The 9116-nt window shown below is 45.5% G+C and overlaps 1 long non-coding RNA gene across 1 annotated transcript; it reads right to left on the reverse strand.

Annotated features, from left to right (window-relative positions):
• Positions 1-1470: 1470 nt before the first annotated feature.
• On the reverse strand, positions 1471-8432 carry LOC140388512 (uncharacterized). The gene is made up of 3 exons (XR_011934207.1): positions 8078-8432; positions 5881-5980; positions 1471-2823 (listed from the first exon to the last, which is right to left on the reverse strand). It is a non-coding gene; the product is annotated as an uncharacterized lncRNA (long non-coding RNA).
• Between the last annotated feature and the right edge of the window lie 684 nt (positions 8433-9116).

The raw sequence follows: 9116 nt of genomic DNA on the forward strand, positions 1-9116 counted from the left end.
CGGGATTTAGTACGGAAAGAACTATCTGGGTTCCCTTCGTTACCAGAACATATGCTCCTGGAAAAACTGCTGGTTCCAGATGTATGGGGAGGATTGGGAATATCTATGGATGGCTGGGAAAGAAAGAGAGAGCACTGGTGAACAGGATTAAGGGCAAATGGGAAGAGAAGCTGGGGATTGAGCTAGGATGAGGGATATGGAACGAGGTACTGCGCCGGGTCAATCCGACCTTTGTGCGTGAGGATGAGTCTCATACAATTTCTAATTGTGACACTAATAAAGATTATTATTATTAATGTGGTGCAGAGGGTGCACATGATGCGGGCCCGGATGAGTGGATTCACCCAGGGGTGGAAGATCACTGGGAGAAGTGCAGGAGGGGGCTGGCGAAGGGTTCTACACTCCAAGGTCTCTCACTTCCTCAATCTCTCTCAATGTGTTCCTATTTATTGCGCATCCACATCAGGGGCCTTCTCGAAGACCTTCTCAGCTTCCCGAACATCCTCGACACGTAACTGGTGACACTCATTCCTCCACTCCCTTCGGCAGTTCCACAATATGCAGGTTCTGCCGCCTTGACCGATTTTCCTGGTTCTCAACCCTTGCCCGCGCACCTTGCATGTCTCCCACATCGTCGCCATCTCGGCCTCTAACGAAATGATTCGATCATTCTGATCCGATACTGTCTTCTTCACCTCCTTGATCATTGCCCCATGCGCCTCCAGCCGCTTCTCCACTTTCTCTAGGGACGCAGTAAGAGGTGCCACCGCACCCTCATTCTCCACCGACCAATCCCCCAGCACCTCTTTGCGATGTTGTCTGAACGCCCCCTTGATGAAGCTCATAAACTGCTCCATCTGCAAATTGGCCGACACCAAAGATCCATCCCTCTCCATCATCTTTCCCACTGCAAAAATCACCCATCAAATGGGCAGAAAGTTCCAAAACCTATACCTCCACGCAGGAGCCACCCTGTGTGAAACCGATCACTATGACCGCCACCAGACATCCACTACCATTGAACGTAATCAGAACTGACCTAAACCCAGGTTTGAGATTTTACACTGGTTTTAAAAGAATGTATATTAGTCATGATTTGTGCTCTTCAAAGATAGGCTAAATCATATGTTGATTGTATTTTTGGTGATGAACTGCAAGTAAACCAATGCTTCAGATCTACCTCGGTGGAGGACTATGTAAATTAATGTACCTTATTATTGGGTCGGATCAGAACAATGACTAGCTGGTTGAAAGGGAATCAAAATTCGGAGTCAATGTAAAGAAAAATCGCACTTTGCGCAAATTCAGGACATCTCATGCCACTTTACTTTAAATGTAGTCAGATATGTGGTGAACGAGGCACAGCAGGGTCACTGAAATAGCAATGACAATGGGTTTGAGATTGACTTAAGAATAACTCAGTAATATTTTTGAAAGTTATTTATTAAAAAATCAATAATCTTTCTTTATATTAAATATTTTGCTGAATTTCACTCCCTATTTAGGAGTTTGTCACAGTACCCCAAAAATACAAAAGGGATAAATTGTATAAAAACATGAATATATAAAATAGACCATAGTGCATAACTACTCTAGTTACAGTATAAAAGTCAATAAATGTCTAGTTACTGGAAACATTGAAACCAAAATACATTTCTGCTTGAGTTACAAACCTGGAATGAAGTAATTCATTGTTTTGATACCTTTATAAGGCCTATTTTTAAATTTTAATCTAAATTAGACCAGCCAACAGGCTACAGAATTATTCTGCTACTGGCTGAGCACAACTCAAAACAGGTACCATTTTATGCCCAGTTTTAAAAATGGCTGATTTGGAAGAGGGTTATTTTAATTTTTAGATGAAAAATTAAACTGCCGTAAATCAACCATAAGATTGCATTATGCAGGAGATTCAGCTGTGTGTGGATAAGTTTTTAAACATTGCAGCGTTACATCTAATTGGTTTGTTCAGAAAATTTCTTTGTGTCAATCCCTGGGAAAATAGGTGCCGAGTTACATTTAGTGAGATCCATTACACAAAAGTAATTAAAACTTTTTTTTTTTGCCTTATTCAAAGCACTCACTAGTTTGTAAACTAACCAGGGAGACTTGGAATTAAGTCTACATTTGATCTTCAAATGATTTACAAAAGAAGATTTATAATTAATGCAGAAAATCATTTCACTATCTCTTCACATGATAAGCCAACATGCCCTCAAAGCAGAAGAAATATTGGGTGCTCTTTCACATGGCAGCTGTCAGTACATGCTCAAATGTATAGTGATTTGTTTATTTTACTGCTGCATACTCAAAATTGGTTGTGGAATGTAGCACACAAAATAGTTAACTGGGAGTTGAACTATTTTGGAGGTGGGTGCGAGGCAGGGCGAGTAAATTAGCTAATGTTCCTTCACCCAGAACTCCTGAATCTTATCACTGAGAGAATGGAATGAGAGACAATTACTGAAGCCTTATTATAACTACCTTCCTCCTACTGTTGGCTGAAATTCAAGCATAGTCAAAAGAACTAATCAGAACTATGTGGACCAAGTTTCCAGATGTTTGCAAAGACAACAGTTGAATATTCGTCTTAATATTGTCTGTACAATGCATTCTCCATTGTCCTTGTCATATATTTCTTTAAGAGTGCACAATCAAGGATGGGAATGGGAGGAGGAATAAATGGCCGAACTGACTGGGGTTCAGCCAACCCAGCTGTATGCACGGCACTCTTTCTCTGGATGAGAGCGATACACAATCCGGTAACCGCAATCCATCTGGACAGGCTTACATTTCTTCGGCCATGAGGTTGGTCTCATTGGTCTGCACAGAAGAGAGAAAGCAACCTATTGAAATTAGTTCTCAATCAATCCAGGTAACCTGAGTAACATCAAATAAATCAATAACAAGATAACAGACTTAAGACAGTTGCTTAAATTTATTTAACGTTTCACTGAACAAAGAAAATATGTGTAAGACAATGTTGGAATTCTTTGAAGAGGTAACCAGTACAGTTGACAAGGGGGGGGCCAGTCGATGTGGTATATTTGGATTTTCAGAAGGCATTTGAGAAAGTCCCGCATAAGAGATTATTGTGCAAAATTAAAGCGTATGGGATTGGGGGGAATGTATTGAGGTGGATAGAAAACTGGTTGGCAGAGAGGAAACAAAGAGTAGGAATTAATGGGTCCTTTTCAAATTGGCAGGCAGTGACTAGTGGGGTACCACAGGGATCGGTGTTGGGACCCCAGCTATTCACAATGTATATTAATGATTTGGATGAAGGAACAAAATGTACCATCTCAAAGTTTGCAGATGATACCAAATTAGGTGGGATGGTGAATTGTGACGAGGATGCAGGGATCCTACAGCAATATCTGGACAGGTTGGGCGAGTGGGCAAATCAATGGCAGATGCAGTATAATTTGGATAAGTGTGAGGTTATTCACTTTGGAAGCAAAAACAGGAAGGCAGATTACTACCTGAATGGTTGTAAATTGGGAGAGGGGAGTGTGCAGCGGGACCTGGGTGTCCTTGTGCACCAGTCGCTGAAGGTAAGCATGCAGGTGCAGCAGGCGGTAAAGAAGGCTAATGGTATGTTGGCCTTCATTGCGAGAGGTTTCGAATATAGAAGCAGGGATGTGTTGCTGCAATTGTACAGGGCCTTGGTGAGGCCACACTTGGAGTATTGTGTGGAGTTTTAGTCTCCTTCTCTGAGGAAGGATATTCTTGCTCTCAAGGGAGTGCAGCGAAGGTTTACCAGACTGATTCCAGGGATGGCGGGACTGTCATATGAGGAGAGATTGACTAGGTTGGGATTGTTCTCGCTGGAGTTCAGAAGAATGAGGGGGGATCTCATAGAGACTTATAAAATTCTAACAGGATTAGAGAGGGTAGATGGGAAGATGTTACCAATGATGGGTGTGTCCAGAACCAGGGGTCACAGTCTGAGGATTCAGGGTAAACCATTTCGGACAGAGATAAGGAGACATTTCTTCACACAAAGAGTGGGGAGCCTGTGGAATTCATTACCACAGGAAGTAGTTGATACTAAAATATTGAATATATTCAAGAGGCGGCTGGATATAGCACTTGGGGCGAATGGGATCAAAGGCTATGGGGAGAAAGCAGGATTAGGCTATTGAGTTGGATGATCAGTCATGATCGTGATGAATGGCGGAGCAGGCTCGAAGGGCCAAAAGGCCTCCTTCTATCTTCTATGTATCTATGTTAGCAAAAGTCCACATTGTGTTAGCTCGCAATTTAGCTACCATTTATATACTTTCTCTAAAGTAGAAAGTGCCCTAAGGCTCTTTACTCAGTAGAGGAAATAAACTTGGTAAAAGATATGCAAGCCAAGCCATGGCTAGAGAATTCAGAGCACACCGGCAGTTCAGATGAAAAGATTTTTTCGATGGTTAGGGAGGAAATTTCGAAGAGTAGGGATGAAAGCTATGCTTCAGTGACCAAACGGCACAGGTAGGTTGGAGGGGGGAAAGAAAATGAAGAGGGGTAAAATGGGGAGAACAAAGGAGGAATCTGAAATTTTGTTTTGGGGGGACAGAGGGTGTTGGCATAGGCCACAAGTATAAAGGTGATGGTGCAATGGAACTTGGGGCATGATAAATCATGGACGACTGGGTTTTAGGCGAGTTGCAGTTCTGACGACAAGAGGCTGACAGGAAAGACAGTTCAGAAATGATTTTATGGCCCCTCCCGCCTGGCGAGATATTATAGTCCCCCGAAGTAAAGGGTGATTTAAATTGCATGCCGCATCTGCTGGGATGGGGGTGCAGGGGGGGGGGGGGGGGGGGTGCGCGGGAGACACAATGTGGGCGGGCTGAAAAGTCCTGACCTACAGCTATATCTGAAAATAAGGAGAATGGGATTTTTGACAGGGGCTCAGGTAAAGGCAGTTATGTTGGTGATAGCTGGGATGTGGGATTTCAAACTCCGCTTAGAATTGTGCAGTATGCCAACAGTAACTAGCTTTGCATCGTCTGGCTTAACCCAAGTGAGAGGCCGGGGATGAGAATGGAGTATGGAGCAGATTTCATGGCGTGTGTCAACGATTATGGTTTTGATCCACAAATCAAATTAAATGTGCAAAATAATTTTCCAGAATCACTTCAATAGTGGGCTTTTATGTTTAACAGCCCTAAGAGTATTTCTCCCTCTGAACACTTGTGCTTAGGAAAGTAAAACGCAAGATTATAAGAAATATTATGACTGCCACTTCTACAGCTGGAGAAAGAAAGGATTTGCACAGCCAAGCAGGGCTCTGGGGATAAAGGCGTCTCTAGTTTAAACAGCATATGTTGCCCCCCACCCCTCCTCCACGGATGCTGGTGGGCTGACAACTTATTCTTTATAGTGGCTACTTCCAGAGGGCAGTTAAGAGTCAGCTGTTGTGTCTCACTAGAGCACATCGGCCAGACCAGGTAAGAAATATTGATTTCCTTTTCTAAAAGCGCATTAATGAACCAGTGTTTTTTTTTTTGTTACAACAGGTAACTTCATGGTCATTTCATTGATGTATTTGTTTCCAAACAGAATTCAAATTCTCAGCCTGCCATTTCTCGATCACTAAGCCAGTACAAATTCCTATGCTACCGTGGCTCACTTTGAAATCTGGAAGTAGAGATAACTGGACAAATACAAGTTTGATGTTCTCAGTTTAATCTTGCATTTCTATTTGCAGTACTGGATGAGAGTGCAAAATATTGGACTCCTGCTTAAAAAAAGAACACCAAACTGCAAAACTTCCAGGGATTTGGGCAAATTTAAATGGGGAGGAATATATCATTTGGAAAGAAGCTGGCACATTTGAAAATGGAAAGTAACAAAATGGTAAACGATGTAAAAGTTAAATATACTCACGTGATGCAGAAGTAACCACCCTCTGCACAGTAACACTTGTCACAGCCTCTTTGAAACTTCTGACCTGGTTTGAAAATCTTGTCCTTGTGTTTGCATTTTCCTGCAAGTAGAGAATATTGATGTTAAAATGCAAGTTGGTCAATCGACCTGCATTGGTCAAGGTTAAGCCCATCGAGGATAAGTTATGTAGTATTGCCCTTGCCTGGGTGTAGGTGTGCATAGATCGAAGGTACTAGGACAGGTGGAGTTAATAAAGCATACAGCATTGTCGGATTTATTAATGGGCACAGAGTACAAGAACCAAGGAGGTTATGCTATATTTATACAAGGCACTAGTTAGACCTCAGCTGGAGTATTGTGTACAGTTTTGGGCATCACACTGTTGGAAGGATGTGAACACTTGAAAGGGTGCAGAAGAGGTTTACAAGAATGGTTACGGGGATGAAAAACAAAAGTTATGAGGATAGATGGAGAGGTTGGGACTGTTCTCCTTAGAGAAAAGGTGAAGAGGAGATTTGATCGAGATATTCAAAATCATGAGGGCACCTGACCGAGTGGATAGGGAGAATCGTTCCCCCTCGAAAAGTGGCACGAACTAACGGGTACAGTTTTAAAGTGATTTGCAAAAGAAACAAATGTGGTGTGAGAATGTTTTTTCACACGAGTGCTTCGGGTCTGGAATGCACTGCCTGGAAGTGTGGTGGAGGCAGGTTAGCACAGTCTCTTCACAGCGTCAGGATCCCAGGTTCAATTCCCGGCTTGGGGTCACTGCATGTGCGGAGTCTGCACGTTCTCCCTGTGTCTGCGTGGGTTTCCTCCGGGCGCTCCAGTTTCCTCCCACAAGTCCTGAAAGCTGTGCTTGTTAGGTGAACTGGACATTCTAAATTCTCCCTCAGTGTACCCAAACAGGCGCTGGAGTGTGGCGACTAGGGGATTTTCACAGTAACTTCATTGCAGTGTCAATGTAAGCCTACTTGTGACAATAATAAACACGATTATCATATTCTCAATATTTTAAACTCCAATATTTGCACAAGCTGGAGGACTATTTTGATCGAAAGTTCGTGATGCGATTGCATTAATGCCCTGAAAAAGGATTTCTGCCAGGGGGGCAAATTCACATGTGCAAGTTCAACATGCTTTCAATACCATTCAACATGCTTTCAATCCCATTCCCCGCTCGGAGTGGAACGTCCCACGTCCCGCAAGAGCTTTTTCTCAACTGGCACCTCAAGTGGAAGTTGAATGATTCCAACCTGTCGACAGGGAGCTTGGCAATGTGAATTGGCACTGATATAAAAACACCGAGTACATTATTGAAACCAGCAGCCGGCTGGCGCTCCAATGACCACATTCATTCATTCTTTTTTAAAAATAGTCTCACTAAGCCTCTGTCTCTCCAGCCCCACCCCACCCAGCTTCTAAACTAAGACCTTTCCCCCCTGGAATGGGATGATTAGAGCAAGTCTGCGCACTTTGTATCCCGACAATCGCGGTTCAACAGTATGGGGGAGAAATGGCAAATTACAAATCACTGAATGTGAATGAAAGATCAATGCTGAAATGCCGGCTGTGGACACAAATCACTTGATCTAAAGGTCCAAGGGTTAGTTTTTTTTTTAAACATGCACTTGTACATCTGATGAGCAAGACAAACCTGGCTGCCAATGCCCGGACCATCGATATAAAAGGACACATTTACATCAAGGAGTGTAATATGGACAGAAACTGGGAGCACACATTGCAGCAGATGGAGGTCAGCTACAGGATCAACAGTGACCCACCGGCGAGGAAGCGCCCGGGGCCCTCGTCGTCCCTTGTTGCACTGAACCAATCTTGCAGCTTTCCCATCACAAACTGGATATATCCTCCCTGCTCTCTGCTTCAAGCAGCATTCACCCCCGAGCCACGTCCATCACAACATACAGACAGCCTGCCCCTGGCTGCCCCTTCCCCTGGCTCCCCCTGCCCCTGCCTGCCTCTGTCCCTGCCCCTGGCTGCCTCTGCCTGCCTCTGTCCCTGCCCCTGGCTGCCCCTGCCCCTGCCTGCCTCTGTCCCTGCCCCTGCCCCTGGCTCCCCCTGCCTCTCGCTGCCCCAAGCCCTGCCTCTGCTCCTGACTGGCCCTGCCGCTGGCTGCCTCTGCCCCTGGCTGCCTCTGCCCCTGCTCCTCGCTGCCCCTGCCTCCCGCTTTCCTTACCTACACCCTGGTAGACTGCTGCCTCCGATTGGCTGCACACCCACAGCAGAATCAAGCCGGAGCAGATCACCGCGAAGGCTGCCAGCCGATGCCAGGAAGAGCTTGGAGCCATCGTGATGTTATTGCAGGCGGAGACGGTAAGCGGGCAGGCCAGTGCGTGTGGCTTTATATGGAGGCAGTGGCAGACCCTGCAGCCCCTCCCCAAGGTGCTCACATCTCTAATCAGTGCCAGGAAAAGTCATTTCCTCCAAGCTGTATTTTGCCGGAGCTCGCATTGGCTGCTTTGGTTATTGCTGAAGCCTGCAGCCTCCCCAGTATTGATTCAGTTCACATTGCCGGCGCACTGGAATCTGCAACATTTCCCCTCCTCCCGTCACCGCCAGCCAAGAGCGTCGCCACCTCCATGGCAACAAGAGCCGGCTCCGCCCCTTCTCCCAGTCAATGCAACCCAGGGACCCGCACCTGATACTGGGTCACAGACTTCATAGAATGATAGAATTTACAGTGCAGAAGGAGGCCATTCAGCCCATCGGATCTGCACCGGCCCTTGGAAAGACCAACCAACTTAAGTCCATGCCTTTCCCCCCCCATTCCGGTAACCCAGTAACCCCACCTAACCTTCTGGACATTAAAGGGCAATTTAGCATGGCAAACCCACCTAACCTGCAAATCTTTGGACTGTAGGAGGAAACCGGAGCACCCGGAGGAAACCCACGCAGTCACGGGGAGAACGTGCAAGCTGCATACAGACAGTGACCCAAGGCTGGAACCGAACCTGGGTCCCTGGAGCTGCTAACCACTGTGCCACCGCGAGGGACTTGCTACAGCACAGAAGAGGAGATCATTCGGCCCATCATGTCTTCACTGGCTCTGGGAATGAGAAACCCCGCCTTCTCCCTGCACATTCTTCCTTTTCAGATAACAGCCCCATTCCCTTTTGAAAGCCTCCGGTGAGCCTGCCTCCACCACACTCTGGCGGCAGAGCATTGATTCCCCAACCAGGAAAACCTGCAGAAAAAAGGTTTTTTATTACCTCTTT

This window comes from Scyliorhinus torazame, chromosome 13 (assembly GCF_047496885.1).
Source record: "Scyliorhinus torazame isolate Kashiwa2021f chromosome 13, sScyTor2.1, whole genome shotgun sequence".
NCBI classification, from domain to species: domain Eukaryota; kingdom Metazoa; phylum Chordata; class Chondrichthyes; order Carcharhiniformes; family Scyliorhinidae; genus Scyliorhinus; species Scyliorhinus torazame.